This window comes from Cryptomeria japonica, chromosome 5 (genome assembly GCF_030272615.1).
Source record: "Cryptomeria japonica chromosome 5, Sugi_1.0, whole genome shotgun sequence".
In the NCBI taxonomy this organism is placed as follows: domain Eukaryota; kingdom Viridiplantae; phylum Streptophyta; class Pinopsida; order Cupressales; family Cupressaceae; genus Cryptomeria; species Cryptomeria japonica.
In genome coordinates this window covers 315,063,084-315,080,970 of record NC_081409.1, presented here as the reverse complement: position 1 = coordinate 315,080,970, position 17,887 = coordinate 315,063,084, and positions in this window count along the sequence as shown.

The following is a 17,887-nucleotide window of genomic DNA, read 5'->3' as shown; positions in this document are numbered from 1 at the left end:
CAAAACTAGGGGGTTGACCCCAGATACAGTCCAAAGAATCATTTGAGTATCTGAGAGATAAATTGGGAGTTTTTGCCCCCCTCGATAGAAACATGATTGATGCGGTTTGGCATCACTCCGGCATGCACTATCAGAGATACTATTCATTCTGGCACTAATGTGGGATGCTACTACTCAGGGGGAGTAGTCAGCTTTGTGATTCAGAGACTTATGTTTTTGCTTTGATGTTTTTGTCAGATTTATGGCATTGATGTCAAAGGGGGAGTGATACTGATGTGAAAAAGAAAAAGAAAGTGAAAAGGGGAGTGATATTCAGAGCTATATGTGGGAGTTTGTTGGTTGTCTTCCATAGGGGGAGACTTGTTTGGCATTTCTTGATACTTAGATGTTTTTCACATCTAGTGTTGCCATCAATGCTAAAGGGGGAGATTTTTGGCTATTTGGTGGAATTGATTATGTGTTGCATTGATGTTTTGTCATTGATGCCAACACTAGCTATTTGGATGCTTTACCGGCACCCTTTTGGTCTCAGTAGGTTGAGTGGTTTTTTATTAACTTGGATCTGGCATGATCCGGTAGGCTCCAATATAGTCTGGTGATGGAATTGGCTTGTTCATGATACTTATACTCATATTTGTTCAGTTAGTTTTGGTCTGGTGATTGGATGCTATCCTGCTTGCTTAGAAGATTGGTTTCTGGTTCCAGTGAGGGTTTCAACGGCAGGGCTTTTGATGGAGATCTTTGATGAATTGCATAAGTGGTGTTGGTGCAGCTTCTAATGGAGTTTCAGGATGTTGTTGGTGATCGTGTTCGAGAATTGGCGGTTGGAAATCACTACTGAAGCGTGTGGACCTATACTTGGTCCCGGTTGATCTAGGTTATGGATCAGCTTCTATGTAATGTGTGGATAGGACCTATTGATGTATTTTTGAGATGTCTTATGTGTTGATATTATTTGTTTTGTCTAAGGCCGACATGGTTTGTAATTATGTAATCTGTTTATTATCTGGTGGCCGACCTAATTGCTTATGGTCAAGGATTTGTATATATAGATGTAAGATCTCAATGTAGATCATCATGGTTATGGTAAGAGGTCATGATCAAGGAATGTAATGTGCAAATAATGTAATATCATTTAGGCAGAGGAGTTGGTCAATCATTGGAGATCGAATTGGGTTTATGTAAGAGGATTTAGTCATCTGGTATAGAGCTTAACCGGAACTGTACTCAGGCATAGGTGATGCTATCTTTTGCAGTTCAACACTTCTCTGGATTGTAGTTTAGATTTGTATGTAGTCGGTGAGGCTCCTTTTGTGATGAGCATTTCGCTCTAGGTTGTTGGTCTTCCTGCAAGTGCAAGCCCCTCAATTGTAATTCACATACTTACTGTAGAAGTATCATCTGACTGTGGGTAGGCTTCCCATCGTGGTTTTTCTCTTTATCGGGTTTTCCACGTACAAATATTGGTGTTATGTGGATGGCTTTTATTCTGTGATTATTGTTTATGCTTAATTAGGTCTATCTGTTATTTTGCTATTAATGTTTGGGTTATGGTATTAAAGTTTAAATTGCTAATGGTTCATGTAATCTATGACAACCGATTCACCCCCCCCCCCCCTTAGTTGTCTACCGGTTATCTGAACTGTCTAACAATCACAGCCTCCTAAAACTTTCCTCTATCAAAAACTTTAAACATACTACCCATATTAACAGAGTTTAAAAGAGTTATAGTAAACCGTAAAATATGCCACGCAGGGCTAAAGATAACCAAGCCCAAGATTAACCAACAAGGAATATAACCATAACTATAAACAGTTAGGCCACAAAGGCCAGCCCAAAACTCAAAAAATCACCAAGTAGCTAACATCCCTACTTCTTTTTGCCATGACTCGTCTTGGGTAGGAGCCTCCTAGCCCATTCTTTGGTGAGAAATTTAAAGAGCTCTTTGTAGTCCTCTTCCTCCATCTTTTTTCCTTTCTAGGTGTTTTCCTGCAAAAGATATAGAGTGGTCGCAAAGATATACATGACTTTGAGCGTGAACTTGGTGACCTCATGCAGCCTTTTTTTGGTGAAATTCGCTCTGCTAACAATGTCTTGCATTTTCTCATTCAGGGCGTCCACTTTCTTCTCCAAATCCAACAGCTTGTAGTGGATGTTTGGTTGTGTTATTGTTGATTTTTGGTTTGGCTTTTTAAAGTATCGAGGATTGAACCTTCTTTATATGATCTCATTTATGATAATATTAGGTAATATTGAATAATTTTATTAAGTTCTATGTAAATTTATATTGAAAATATTATTTTTAAATTTTATAGTGGATGTTTGGTTGTGTTAAATGTATTGGTTTTTGTTTTGGCATTTTAAGTATTGGGTTTGAGCCTTCTTTATATGATCTCACTAACTAGTTGGATTCAAGATGGGCCCTCCTAATGTAGTCCCATCAAGTGAGTTAAATCCAAAATTTCTTAATTGGGTCTACTTTTGGTGACGGGGCCTTTCTTGTACGGTCCCACTTACTAGGTCCAATTAAGCCAAGAATTTACAAGTTGGGTCTAGTTTGAAGATAAGGTCCTTCCTTATATGGTCGCATAGATTGGATCTAGTTTGGCAATGGGACCTCTTTATATGGTCCCACTACTTGAGCATACTAAACTCAAAATTCATTAATAAAAAATTTATTGCAATATTATTATAATACATTAAAAATTTTGATTAGAAGATTACATAAAATTATAAAAATTAATTAATAATAGTGATATTTAAATAATTTATATGAAATAAAAATAAGTGTTGTTGCAAGACTTTGTGAAGAATATTTATATTTTTTTATGAATAGAATTAATAGAAAAAAATCTCATTCATGGGATATTGGAACTAAACCCTCTCCAAACAAGAGAGATGTGGTGAAATAGATTCCTCCTGCATCATGTTGCTACAAACTAAATTTTGATGGACACAAAGAGGAAATTTGGATTTTTTTGTAGCTAGGTGTGCTATTAGGAACTCCTCTAGAAGACTAGTAAAAGTTGTTCGATAAAAATTGGTAATTGGCACCAACAATGAAGCAAAAGCCTCAACTTTGGTTCTTGGTCTTTAAATCATGCATTTTATGTGAAATAAGCTCAAAAATCATTGAATGTAACTCTAATTAATTTAGTTCATTAGAAAATGAAACTCTTTTAATTGAAAATTAGAGAACATTATCCATTAGGTTTGGCTCATTCTTAATTCATCCTATGATTATTTCATTCAATATTGCTATAGAGAGGTCAACATGGTAGTTGATTTTTAGCAAATAATGGAATAGACTCATATGAGAACTGGACTATTATATACTCCATAGATAGTTAACAAGGATTAAATTCTATATGGAAATTTTGAATATCACCCCTCACATTCTTATGGTCTCGTCACATTGAATTGTTGAGCACTCATCATCCTTCAATCACTCCCCCTTTCACACAAATGATCGTAGCTTACAAGATATTAAGTATTCAATAGAAGAGAATGGGTTACATTTGAAGGAAGGAAATATAATAATACAATAGGGTTTATATGCATAGATAATTTCAATAGCCACCACAAAGCCTAAATTATATTTGTATGATGAGAAATTACAAGCATAAATTAAAGGATAAATCAAAGACACAAAACTTGGGGAAACATTTTTAGTTGAGGAGATGATATAAAAAGCAACCATAAAGGAAGTATTGGGGGTAGATTTTATGGAATTAATTGAGGGCAATAAGGTAGAATCTAATATTTCATCTATGTCATTTTGAACACTGGATATCATCAAATATAAGAATATGGTGAAGGAACTAGCCTACCATTATATTAGGGAAGAACACAGAGGAGTTTTGGACTGAGCAATGCAAGTTCTAGTTTGTTTATCAAGAAGGGATTTGTCTATGGAAAGAAAGCAATGCTATTGATTGGTTTTTATATGATCATTTTAGAAACTTGAGGCACAAGTCCAAGCTTTGGTTGAAGAAGTGTACAAAGATGTGTGGTAAAAAATGAAGTTGATTACTCTCTAGGGTTGGATGTGAAAAAAGTCAAAAGCTCTTTTAAAGGATAATATGAAAATTGATAGCCATATAGTTAACTATATCAAGAAGTCAATCAAGCATCTTGTCAAACAAGCTAGGAATCTTAAGTAGTGAGGATGAAGCTAGTGGTTCTCAGACTACTCAAGTAAATGCGAAAAAATAGAATAGTTATCTATTCCATGTTTTTTTATACAATAGTATATATGTGAGGTTGGTGCAGGAGAACTCTTCTAGGCTCTTCCTCCTCCTTTGTTTTGTTGGTATTATGCTTCTTTTGAAGCCATTGTATATGTAATAAGAGCCATGAGCTCATTTGTTCTTGACTAGGTCCTAGTTTTAGGTCCTTAGTGTTTTTGTTGTGATTTCTTGTGCAGGAGAGGTTGAGTGTGCCTTGGATGTGTGTTAGGCCTTATTGGCATGTTGATGTCCTTAGGATAGCCCAAAATAGGCTTAGGAGTCATGAAAAGCAACAATGGCAAGGTTGCTCAAAAGATGCAAAAGTTGCATGACAACTTTTAAAAGTTGTCAAGCAACTTTTCCACCCAAAAGGTCAAAGACCCTTATTGAGCATGGAGAGCCCTAATTTTGGCACACCGACCGAGGTCTAGGTAGTATAAGATGTTTCAAACCCTAAAATATGAGGGGGTTAATAATTGTTGTAGGGCTCAAGTAAGGAAAGCTTGACTGTGACTGTTTTGTTGGTTACTAGTTAGTTTGAATGAAGCAACAGAGCAAGTTAATGGTTTGATCTGAAGACTAAACTATGTGGAAAGCTTTGTGTAGTGTTTGAACTTTCATTTTGGCAATTAGATAGTGTGTGTGGTGTATGTTTAAGTTCTTTTGTAAATAATTTGTAAAATACATTGTCACTGCCCAGTTTTGGGACAATTTTGTACTAATGGGTTAGCATTCCATTCTCCATCGTGGAGCCACCATGAAACCATGGGGAATGGAAGTGAAGACCTTATACTATAATTAAAATGCAAGCAGGGCCTTTGAAGATGCAGGGAAGCCAACCATTTAGCCACTCCTAGGCGAGACTGGACAATGCCCGGTTAGGAATGGTTGTTGGTGTAGAGGTCTAAGAGAGCAAGGTTTGTCATAGGAGAGTGCACCCTTTGGAGGAGGTGTAGAGGAGTGTGTGAAGCACCACTAGTGTGAAGGAGGAGCCTCCACCAATCCAGACAAGGTGGTTAAAACACAAAACATACACTGTGACCCAGGCAAACCATAAAAACCCTCACAAAACCCTTAAAAACCCCAAAATTCGCCCAAGGCACTGTACGACCACTTGGAGGCCCAAAACTAAAGAAATCCTTGAGCCCTTGACAAATGAATGGTAGTCCATTTTGGGAGTTTGGGTAGTTTGTGCATCGTTTGCAAGAGAGAGCCCTAAAAGTCTGGATTGGAGGCCTGATAGGAGCTTTTCCTTGTAGCCCTATTTTGTGGGAAATGAGCAAAATGGTGGAATCGGTAGGAGGGATGAAGGTTTCAACTTCTTGGGGGCACATGGATGGATGTAAAACATGGTTTAAGACCTTTCCTAACCTTGCTAGGACCTAGGAAGCAGTAGGACAAGCCAAACCCTTATTAGCCATAGTAAGGGGTTTTGAGTCTCATGAGTAGGTGAGACCTTAGGAGCAGCATTGCAACTCATTGGTGTGTGGCTTGGGCAAGGTCAGGGGATTCCTCAAGCAAGGGAAGTCCTAGAGACCCTAGGGTGTGAAGAGAACACCAGGTGATCCAAGGGAAGGATCCAAGAGCATAGGCTAGGCTAGTCTATCCCAAACCCCATCCCATCAGATTGGTATCAGAGCAAGTTAAAGATTTGTTGGACTGTGTATGTCTCTATATACTGGTGAATCAATAGGGGAGATCAGAATGGTCACTAATGCAGAGTTGGCTAGGGAGGTAGAAGAGCAGAAGGAGAAGAATAGACTCCTTGAAGAAGCTATGAGTGAGATAAGGGATAAACTGCAGGAAGTGGTGGATCAGAGGACACAAGGACCTTGGGGAGAAGACACCAAGGATAAAGGCAAGAAAACCATAGACATAGATGACATTATACCTGAACCAGATCCCTTGTTCAACGAAGAACCATTTGTAAAAGCTATTAAGGCTTTGAACACCAAAGCTTTTGAAGGATTGCCACATTTCAGTGGAAGGATGGACATTGACACTGTCATGGAATGGATCGAGGGCATGGAAAACCACTTTGAGTGTGAGGGAGTGACAAAGGCTCAAAAGGTTAAGGTTGCCAAATCAAGATTAAGGGGAGCAGCTTTTACATGGTGGAAGTACCTGCAAGAAGAGAGAGTTAGCATGGGGAAGCTACCTATTGCCAATTGGAAGGCCATGGTGAGTAAGATCAAAGAGAACTACTTACCAGAGGATTATGAAGTCCAACTTCATAAGAAGAGACAGGGATTGAAGCAAAAAGACCTTGATGTGACCTCCTACACCGAAGAATTTCAAAAACTTTGTCTTAGATCTAAAGTCCAAGAAGATGAATCTATTAAGGTGGCTAGGTATCTAAGCGGCCTAAAGTGGAACATTCAAGGGGAGATAAGCCTATGGACTCCTACTACTGTTCAAAAATGTCATCAGCTTGTTGTCAAGGTGGAAGAGAGGAACAAAAGGAAAGGAGACTCCAATAACAGAGGTAGAGAACAAGTGAATCACCGAGGTGGTTACCAAAGTAAGGCAAATGAGTAGAGGAACCAAGGAGAAGCCAAGTTGACTGAACATGGCAATGAAACCAATCCTAGAGGGGGCCATTCTAGAGGAAGAGGTGCACAAGGTGGTCCAAGTAGGGGTAGAGGTACCGGCAGAGGTAACTCCTACTTTGCAACTATGAAATGTTACAATTGTGATCAATTGGGACACCCGGCATATAGATGCCCTGACAAGCCTACATCATCAAACAGTGGAAAGAGGGTTGCTTATGCACATGAAGACTCTTCAAGCAGTAAGACACCTGAGGTGGACCATATTGAATCAGAGATTGGAGAAAATCTAATGTTCAATAGGGTCTTGATTAGACAGCCAGTTAAGAATGAACCTAAGCATAGGAGAGCATTGTTTAGGGTGAGATGCAAGATCCTAGGTAAAGTTTGCAAGGTGATAGTTGATTCAGGGTCAACTGATAACATAATATCAGAGGAAGCAACCAAGAAGTTGAAACTCATAATGATACCCCACACTAACCCATACAAGGTGACATGGTTGAATCATGAGCAGAGTGTGCTTGTCAATGAACAGACTTGGGTAGAGTTTTCTATTGGAGGATAAAAGGATAAGATCCTTTGTGATGTGTTACCCATGGATGCCTGTCACCTATTGCTAGGTAGACCCTGGCAATTTGATAGGAAGGTGATCTATGATGGAGAGGAGAACTCCATTTCCTTTAAGAAGGATGGCAAGACCTTTAAGATTCAGTCTTTGACAGAGAATGAAGAGGGAACTTCAAGAACACCTAGTGTCTTATTGGCTACTGGTAAAGAGTTCTTAAACTTGCTGCATGAGGAGGAGATAGTGAAGTGTGCCATCTTTGTGAAACCAAAGGAGGAAGAAGACAAGTTGCAGGCAGAAGTACCCAAGGAGGTGAAACACATGTTGCAAGAGTATAAGGACATAGTGAGTGATGGAGCACCTGCAACACTCCCACCAAGAAGGTCTATAAGCCATCAAATAGACTTTGTTCCCGGTGCATCCCTACCTAACAAAGCTGCATACAAGCTCACACCTGATCAAAACAAGGAGGTAGCAAGGCAAGAGCAGGAGTTATTGGAATTGGAACAAGGACTAATTAAGAAGAGCATCAACCCATGTGCAGTCCCGGTAGTGCTAGCATCAAAGAAGGGAGGCAAGTGGAGACTTTGCACTGATTCAAGGGCAATCAATAGGATCACCATAAGGTATAGGTTTCCTATTCCTAGAATAGAGGATTTGATGGACTGTTTAGGAGGTGCTATGTATTTTACCAAGTTGGACCTTAAAAGTGGTTATCACCAGATTAGAATCAAGGAGGGTGATGAGTGGAAGACTGCTTTCAAGACCACAGAAGGATTGTATGAATGGCTTGTGATGCCATTTGGACTCACCAATGCCCCAAGCACCTTCATGAGGTTGATGAATGAGGTGTTAAAAGACTTCACAGGCAGATTTGTGGTGGTGTACCTAGATGACATTCTCATCTATAGTAGAACCAAAGAGGAGCACCTTGAGCATTTGAGGTTAGTCTTAGAAAGGTTGCATGAGGAGAAGTTATCCATCAACCTAGAGAAGTGTGATTTCTTGAAGTAAGAGCTGGTCTACTTAGGATTTGTGGTGTCTAAGGGAACCTTGAAAATGGATCTAAGCAAAGTGGAGGCAATCTTGATTTGGCCTGCACCTAGAATAGGGACTAAAGTTAGGAGTTTCCATGGTTTAGCTCAATTCTATAGGAAGTTTGTGAGGAACTTCAGTGGCATATGTGCACCAGTCCTTGACACCATAAAAGGAGGCCTTAAAACTAAGTTTAAATGGACTGAGCAGGCTGACAAAGCATTTCAATTATTGAAGCAAGAAGTAGCCACAAAACCTATCCTTCTCCTACCTACTTTTGATAAGCTATTCACATTGGAGTGTGATGCAAGTGGAATTGCAGCAAGGGGTGTATTGAGTCAAGAGGGAAGACCTGTGGCATTTTTCAGTGAGAAGCTTAATGAGGCAAAGAAGAAGTACTTAGCCTACGACCTAGAGTTGTATGCATTAGTGCAGTCTCTAAAGAAATGGAGGCATTACCTACTTCCAAAGGAATTTGTGGTGTTCATAGACAACCAGGCATTGAGTTACATTAACACTCAAGAGAAGCTTAGCAACAGGCATTTGAAATGGATGGAATACCTCCAATCCTTCACCTTCACCATCAAGCATAAGAAGGGGCAACTCAACAAGGTGGAAGATGCATTAAGCAGGAAGTTGTTGATAGTTCAAGAACTACAGTTGCAGAGCATAGGAATAGAAGGTTTCAAGGACCTCTATGAAGGAGATGAAGACTTCTCATCTTCTTACAAGGTTTGAAAGGATTTTGAGAACCATTTCCATGGTGAGTATGCAAATTACACTCTCCAAAATGGTCTCTTGTTCAGAGGTAATTAGTTGTGTGTGCCAAGAGGATCCATGAGGGAAAACCTCATCCAAGAGAAACACAATGGTAGTTTAAGTGGACACTTTGGAGTCAACAAAACATTGGATTTAGTACAGAGGTACTACTATTGGCCAAAGTTGCCAAGAGATGTGAAGAGGTATGTGGAGCAATGTGGTGTATGCCAAAGAGCAAAGGGAGGAACAAGCAATGTTGGTCTCTATCAACCATTACCAGTCCCAAATAGGCCTTGGGAATGTATAAGCATGGACTTTGTAGCAGGACTTCCTAAGACAAAGACAGGTATGGACAACATCTATGTGGTAGTAGATAGATTTTCCAAGATGAGCCATTTCATTCCATGTAAAACTACACATGATGCTAACTATGTTGCACGTCTCTTATTTAAGGAGATTGTTAGGATTCATGGACTCCCTTTAAGCATTGTTTCAGATAGGGACAGCAAGTTCATGGGCCATTTTTGGCAAACATTATGGAGGAGACTAGGAACTAACTTGTCATTTAGCTCAACTTACCATCCTCAAATTGATGGTCAAATTGAAGTCATCAATAGGGTGTTGGGCAACTTGTTGAGGTGTTTAACTAAGGAGTATGGACAGACATGGGACCTAATCATTCCTCAAGTAGAGTATGCATATAATGACAGTGTGAATAGGACCACTGGTAAAAGTCCTTTTGAGGTTGTATATGGTAGACATCCAAGGGGAGTATGTGAGTTGAGAGACCTTGGTACTTTGGAAATGAAGAGTGGGCAAGCAAAGGACTTCACTCAAACCATCAAGGAAGTTCAAGAGCAAGTCAAGAAAGCTATCCTTGAATCCACTAAAAAATTGAAAGCAAAAATGGATGAGAAAAGGAGAGAGGTTCAGTTCAAGGTGGGTGACTATGTGACGGTCCATTTGAGCAAAGCTAGGATGCAAAGTGGTAAGCCTACCAAATGCAAATGAAGAGGGTAGGACCTTGTAGAATTTTGGCAAAATATGGTGAGAACGCCTACAAGGTTGAACTTCCTTTAGACTTAGCCATTTCTCCAGTCTTTAATGTTGTTGATTTGATCATGTATAAGGGTGAGATAGAAGGGTAGACTGCGAACCAAGCCAAGGTACTACAAGACTTGGATGTGAATGCCTTACCTCAAGTGAAGCAGCCTATGGCAGAAGAGATCTTGGAGTCAAGGGTGAAGAAGTCTACTAGACACCAGGTCTATATGGAGCACTTAGTGAAGTGGGCAGGTCAGCCTGAGTCCGAAGCTACCTGGGTTGAAGAGAGCAGGTTCAAGACAGTTGGCATAGACCCAACTCTCATCTCTTCTTCTATTTCTTAGTTGTGTGTAGAGGGGGAGTATGGTGCAGGAGCACCCTTCTAGGCTCTTCCTCCTTCTTTGTTTTGTTGGTGTTATGCTTCTTTTGAAGCCATTGTATATGTAATAAGAGCCATGAGCTCATTTGTTCTTGACTAGGTCCTAGTTTTAGGTCCTTAGTGTTTTTGTTGTGATTTCTTGTGCAGGAGAGGTTGAGTGTGCCTTGGATGTGTTTTAGGCCTTATTGGCATGTTGTTGTCCTTAGGATAGCCCAAAATAGGCCTAGGAGTCATGAAAAGCAACAATGGCAAAGTTGCTCAAAAGATGCAAAAGTTGCATGACAACTTTTAAAAGTTGTCAAGCAACTTTTCCACCCAAAAGGTCAAAGACCTTTATTGAGCATGGAGAGACCTAATTTTGGCACACCGACCAAGGTATAGGTAGTATAAGATGTTTCAAACCCTAAAATATGAGGGGGTTAATCATTGTTGTAGGGCTCAAGTAAGGAAAGCTTGACTGTGACTGTTTTGTTGGTTACCAGTCAGTTTGAATGAAGCAACCGAGCAAGTTAATGGTTTGATCTGAAGACTAAACTATGTGGAAAGCTTTGTGTAGTGTTTGAACTTTCATTTTGGCAATTAGATAGTGTGTGTGGTGTAGGTTTAAGTTCTTTTGTAAATAGTTTGTAAAATACACTGTCACTGCCCAGTTTTGGGACAGTTTTGTACTAATGGGTTAGCATTACATTCTCCATCATGGAGCCACCATAAAACCATGGGGAATGGAAGTGAAGACCTTGTACTATAATGCAATGCAAGCAGGGCCTTTGAAGATGCAGGGAAGCCAACCATTTAGCCACTCCTAGGCGAGACTGGATAGTGCCCGATTAGGAATGGTTGTCGGTGCAGAGGTCTGAGAGAGCAAGGTTGGTCAGAGGAGAGTGCACCCTTTGGAGGAGGTGTAGAGGAGTGTGTGAAGCACCACTGGTGTGAAGGAGGAGCCTCCACCAATCCAGATAAGGTGGTTAAAACACAAAACATACACTATGACCCAGGCAAACCATAAAAACCCTCACAAAACCCTTAAAAACCCCAAAATTCGCCCAAGGCACTGTACGACCACTTGGAGGCCCAAAAACTAAGAAATCATTGAGCCCTTTCCAAATGAATGGTAGTCCATTTTGGGAGTTTGGGTAGTTTGTGCATCATTTGCAAGAGAGAGCCCTATAGCCCTATTTTGTGGGAAATGAACAAAATGGTGGAATCGGTAGGAGGGATGAAGGTTGCAACTGCTTGGGGGCACATGGATGGATGTAAAACATGGTTTAAGAGCTATCCTAATCTTGCTAGGACCTAGGAAGTAGTAGGACAAGCCAAGCCCTTATTAGCCATAATAAGGGGTTTTGAGTCTCATGAGTAGGTGAGACCTTAGGAGCAACATTGCAACTCATTGGTGTGTGGCTTGGGCAAGGTCAGGGGATTCCTCAAGCAAGGGAAGTCCTAGAGACCCTAGGGTGTGAAGAGAACACCAGGTGATCCAAGGGAAGGATCCAAGAGCATAGGCTAGGCTAGTCTATCCCAAACCTCATCCCATCAGAGGTTTAGGTTTATAAATTCTCCTCAAACTCAAATTTTAAAGCTAAGAGATTGCATATTTGTCCTAATAATAGATTTTCACTAAAACTTGTAGATTTTTTTGGATAACTATACAATATAAAAGGAGAGGACCTCATATCCTTTAATAAATAATTATCCATTTAGATCATTTTTAATGGATGAGACATTGATATCAAAGGTCTATGAAGTGTAGAAATTTTCCATTAAATCCAAGTCAACTAAATTAAACAACAACTTTCTCACCCCTTTCCTACTAAATATTATGAACCAAATTAACACACACTTTAGTGCAACATCTCTTTATGTCATGGTATTTCAAAGAATTCAACTAAATTTATGAGAAGTATACATGTGAAAGAGAATACAAGGATCTTAAAGAGGAATAATTGGAACATATTTCAATTATAAATGAAAAAAAAGGAATCAAATTTACATCTATTGAACACACCACGGGACTGAGAGGGGGGTGAATCAATCTAAACCTTAAAATACTTCACTTTTGATCTATAATACTTCACATCACAATTAACTTATTACTGTGGTTATAAAACATGAAAGCACAAAGCATAATGAACACATGAACACCAGATTTACGTGGAAATAAGGAAAAACCATGATGAGAATCACAGTCACAATATGAATAATTGATTACAATGTTTTAGGATCAAGACCAAGGAGCTCACAACACTTGATAGGACTTGCAAGACTAAGGCACACAACCTTAGGGCGAGATAGAAAGGTTTGTACATGTTGCCAAAAGGAACACACCTTTTTTAGGCAAGTACAAGGAATAGATGAATTGAAATGAACATGATCTCCTCATCATGAAACTGTCCTTGAACCACTGTGTCAAGTGACAATATCATGGCAAACACATCTGATAATGACTAATATCTCAACACACTATCACACTTAAGATATGAGCATCAAAGCTCTTCATATACTAACTTTTGTACCAAATTTGCTTGCATATCATTCAAATCCACTTCACACCAATTCACACACATTCCATATCTTAATTCATACAACCCCCCATCTATATTACAAGATTACTCATTGAAAGCCTCAACTAAGTCTTTCATAAACAAAATATATATTATTACATAAATTCGGCCACCCAGACCTATAACATTCATTATAGTCCACTCCAAGAGATAAAGGGGACCCAAACACATCACAACACATCCTCCAAAGTTTATTCCAATGAACTGCACATGCTAGAACATCCACCAAAATTGGTATCAACCATAATGTATGTAGAACAACAATCAACCATGTTAACTAGTTAGCCCAAAAAAATCTCCAATACAAAATACACAATATGGATCCACATATGTCATGGTGAGACCTATATAAACATCCAAACTCATCCTCCAATGCATATATAGACCAAAAAGGCATTATCCAAACAAGATACACCACCTTAATCAATCAAAAACCAAACTAGCTAACAACACTAAATGCATAACAACATAACTTCACTTGCCAATCAAACCAACACCAAAAAACTAAAATGGAACACTGCACAAACTAGATGAACATGTCCTCCAAGCCACAACACTTGAATCCACATACCAAAAATCCATTGAGCATTCTTCAAACTAGTTTTGACAAACACCTCACTATTAGAAGCAACAACAAGCAACTCTATCATTTGAGCAATAGAGGACTTGCAAACCCAATAGTGCAACATACATAGATCATGAACATCATATCCAAAATCCCAATCCATGATCTACTCAAACCAGAGGAATGCAAAACATTCTTCCACTAGGACACTAAAACTCTTTCCTACATATAAATATTGTAACCTGCATATTGAAACTTCCACTACACCAACCTTCCGAAAACACCCCAAGATCACCATCAAACCACACAAAAACCTTAGAGCACCCACTTCCAAACCATCTACAACACATAGTAACATCAATGACAATACTAGACAAGTTGACATCAATGACAACACAACTCAACAACTCAAGTTTCCAACATTCTCCCCCTTTGTCATTGATGGCAACACCTATACCACCAATGGCAAACAACACTTGTAACTCTTTCACCCTAATAGTAATATATCTCTCCCTTTGACATCAAGGACAAAAGGCAGACTATAGAAAAACAACAATTACTTTATTAAACTCTCTCCCCTTATCAGATTACTATAACAACAATTTTCAACTACTTTCTTACAACCACACACCACACTACTCCCCTTGAGAACAACAACCACATCAATCTAGGAGATAAAAGATGAACTATAAATCTACCCTTGGACAAATGCACCACTTGAATGCATCTAAAGGAGGAGCAATAACCCCTAAATTATCTAGGAGGGGGAAATAACCCCTAAATTTTGTCGGAGATACTCAAAAGTATCCTTTTCCAAAGCTTTAGTAAATATATCTGCAATCTGTTCCTTAGTACATACTCCAATCCGATTTCCTTCTTTGCAACCTTCTCTCTTTAGAAATAATACCAGATTGAAATGTGTTTATCCCTTGAATGCATCATCGGATTCTTTGAAATGTTAATTGCACTTGTACTATCACACATAATAGGAATAGTGTAGCACCTGCCAACAGACCCCAGGGAACTTACACTAACAACCTAGAAATGGAGTAAAATAATAAATTTGTTTACTAATTAAGTTTCCATTTAACATTATCTAGGCAATGTGATTACAAATTTATACACTTAATTCATCTTAGTGTTGAATCTTAAACATTAGTTGTCTAATTATGTTCTTGACATAAGTGGAAACATGATTACATAGTCTCATATATCTCCCTAGGGCATATTGATGTTACTACTTAAATTACCTACTAACTTTATGTTTCTTAATCCACGCATTAAATTTACAAATTACATGACAATGCACGTATGCACTTAATGATCTAGCTATAATAATGTCTCCACACAAGGGTACGCTATATAGGCTGCTCTCTAATCTCTAATGCATTCTATTGTCCATAATGCTTAGCAACTACACATCTACATGTAAGATAAACCTCTCTATACACTAGCTCCTCCTAGGAGCCCAAACCATTCAATCCTACAAATCTACATGCCTTAGCCTAGCTAATTCCTTGGCACCTCATACTCTTTCTAGTGCATGACATTAAATGAAAAGCTTCTATCATATGCACCTTACTTATGATTACACATCCTATGCCTACATGATTATAATGCATCCACTAGATGATCTATCACACCATGTAATGCATAGTTCACTAACTCACATCCTACTACATGTATGCTACTAAATGTTTATGCCTTAACATGCTATGAAGGGACTCTTAATAACATTATCTTAATGTCCTTATCGCTACCCACAACTGACATGCTACACTTGAATGCTTTACAACCTAGTGCTATCATAATGTTAATTGAACTATTGATGCCCACACACATAATGCATTTCTTATAAACAATTTTATCTAGAGTTGTCATAAAATGCATGCATACTAGCTTATATATACATCATTATGAACATTGGCATTATCTACATATTGATTGTTTTATTGGCTGCCATCATATTCATGAGTTTATAATCATTTATATTCCTTAATGTAATTAATCTTCTAAGTCTTGTTGTAGTTTATAGCCACTTGGCTAATTTAGTTTCTATAATGCTTAACTAATTTCTTTATGGTGTATGCCATTTTCTCTACCTTTATCAATAATAGTTTAACAAGGTCTTGTTTAATAGTCATTACACAAGTTTTAGAGTCTCATAGACATGATCTAACATCTAACTATATTGCATTCACATATACATGAAAATACATCATTCCCATACAAAGGTTCCTTTCATAGTTTTGAGTATAACATGATTAAAGTAAACAAATACATATTTTCTCCATTACAACATGAATCTAACTACATGTATACATCCATTACATTCCATGATAGTATCGCATAAATGTTTAACTTGCTGCCCAAGGCTATTTCCATTATAAACACATGAGATATAACTTACTAAGTACATTACAACATAAGCATGACAATTACAGCACAAGTGTTTAAGTCTTTACGCATGTTTTACAATGATGTCCTAAAGATGAAACAAATAAGAGTCTATACTCTTTTCACATGATTACAATGTTGTCCAACAAGATGAAACAACTAAGAGTCTATACTATTTTCACATGATTACAATGTTGTCCAAAAAGAGGCATAACCATTCCTAAATCAATAATTGAACCATTACATCACAAACTAAAAGATGAACTCCATTGTATGCCTAAGTCTAGTGTATAATCATGGATACACTACATGCTACTAATACATAGCCCATATGATTCTAAGATTGCTCAACCTTCAAATGATTCTTACACTATTACACAATGAGTACATCTCATATGACATGAAGTTTTAGTACATAAATTTGCTCCATAGAATCCATAGCCATCATGAACAAAGATCCAAGTCCACACACAAGAATCACATCAATAAGAAGGGAAAAAACCCCAATGGCAAAAAGCTCTAGCCACTCGACAAATGTGGAACCCACAAGGAACCACCCCTCGAGATAGGAGATGCCACTAGGTCCCAACACACACACTACACCTAGGATGACACTTAAGACCAAAGGGACTAACACCAAGAAAGACTTCCATACACATGGACCAAACACCAGTGTAATCAACAACCAAGGTAACTACCAGAGGTCGACTAAACATCAAAACATAAATGCAAATGTACAACACAAGGGAATCACATGTATAAGGGAGATTCATCGCATGCCATAATAAATACAAGGCTCTCACCTAAGGCATGCAAAGCCACCTCAACCTTTGAGAGACCAAGGGAGATTGGCTTACCGTCTCCACAGTCTTCTCATACTCGGCCTAAAACATCCTCCCTAGGACTGAGTCATGAGGCACCATCATTTATTATCTTTTTAATTAACTATCTACCCATTCCCATTCACTACTTAATTATCACTTGATTAGAACAAGGTAAACTCCCTTACGCCTAAGAGGTCTAGACTTCCTGCATCCTTACAAGGAACCTCATAATAGTCCATCTCTCATGACCCCGAGTGTCACAAAGGAGCCCACTCCCTTACATGGACCCACAACTGCATTACAAGAGGCTCTAAGTCAATTAAGAAAATCTGAAGTAAGACGTCGTACAATACTCAAACCATGCATAAACACATGATCAAGAAGATTAAACATCAACATGTAAGAATGGATGAGCCTCTTGACCAAAAGAGTACATAAACCAAATTAATACACTGTTGCAACCAAATTAAGAACAATTCAGCAATGTCTTCACACTTGCTATCATAAAATCAACAACACGAACAAATCATCTTCTCAAGGCAAAACATCATGAGACAATTGAAAATAACAATATAATCAATCTCACATTTGGACAATGGCATCAAACTAAATAGAAATCAATCTGCGATACAACATTTGCAAGGTGGCCTCCGATACCAAATTACAACATAACACATAGCATAGAAATAACATTCACAAATGAAGACAAAAGAATAAGATGGGGCAACATTTACTTTACGCTTGGCCCACGCTATAACTTGCGGGCTGCACCCCAATTCATAGCGAAACATATATTCTAAACCTCAAATTTGTATACGACCATTGCATGGACTCATACGCTCAACAATAAAATGGTCAAATAAACATCGTATTACAACATTCAAATTACTGAGTACACATATATATACACAAAACTGCCCAACACACTAATTATGACTGATGAGTATATCGAACCCATCGTAAGGGGTTCTTAACCCCAT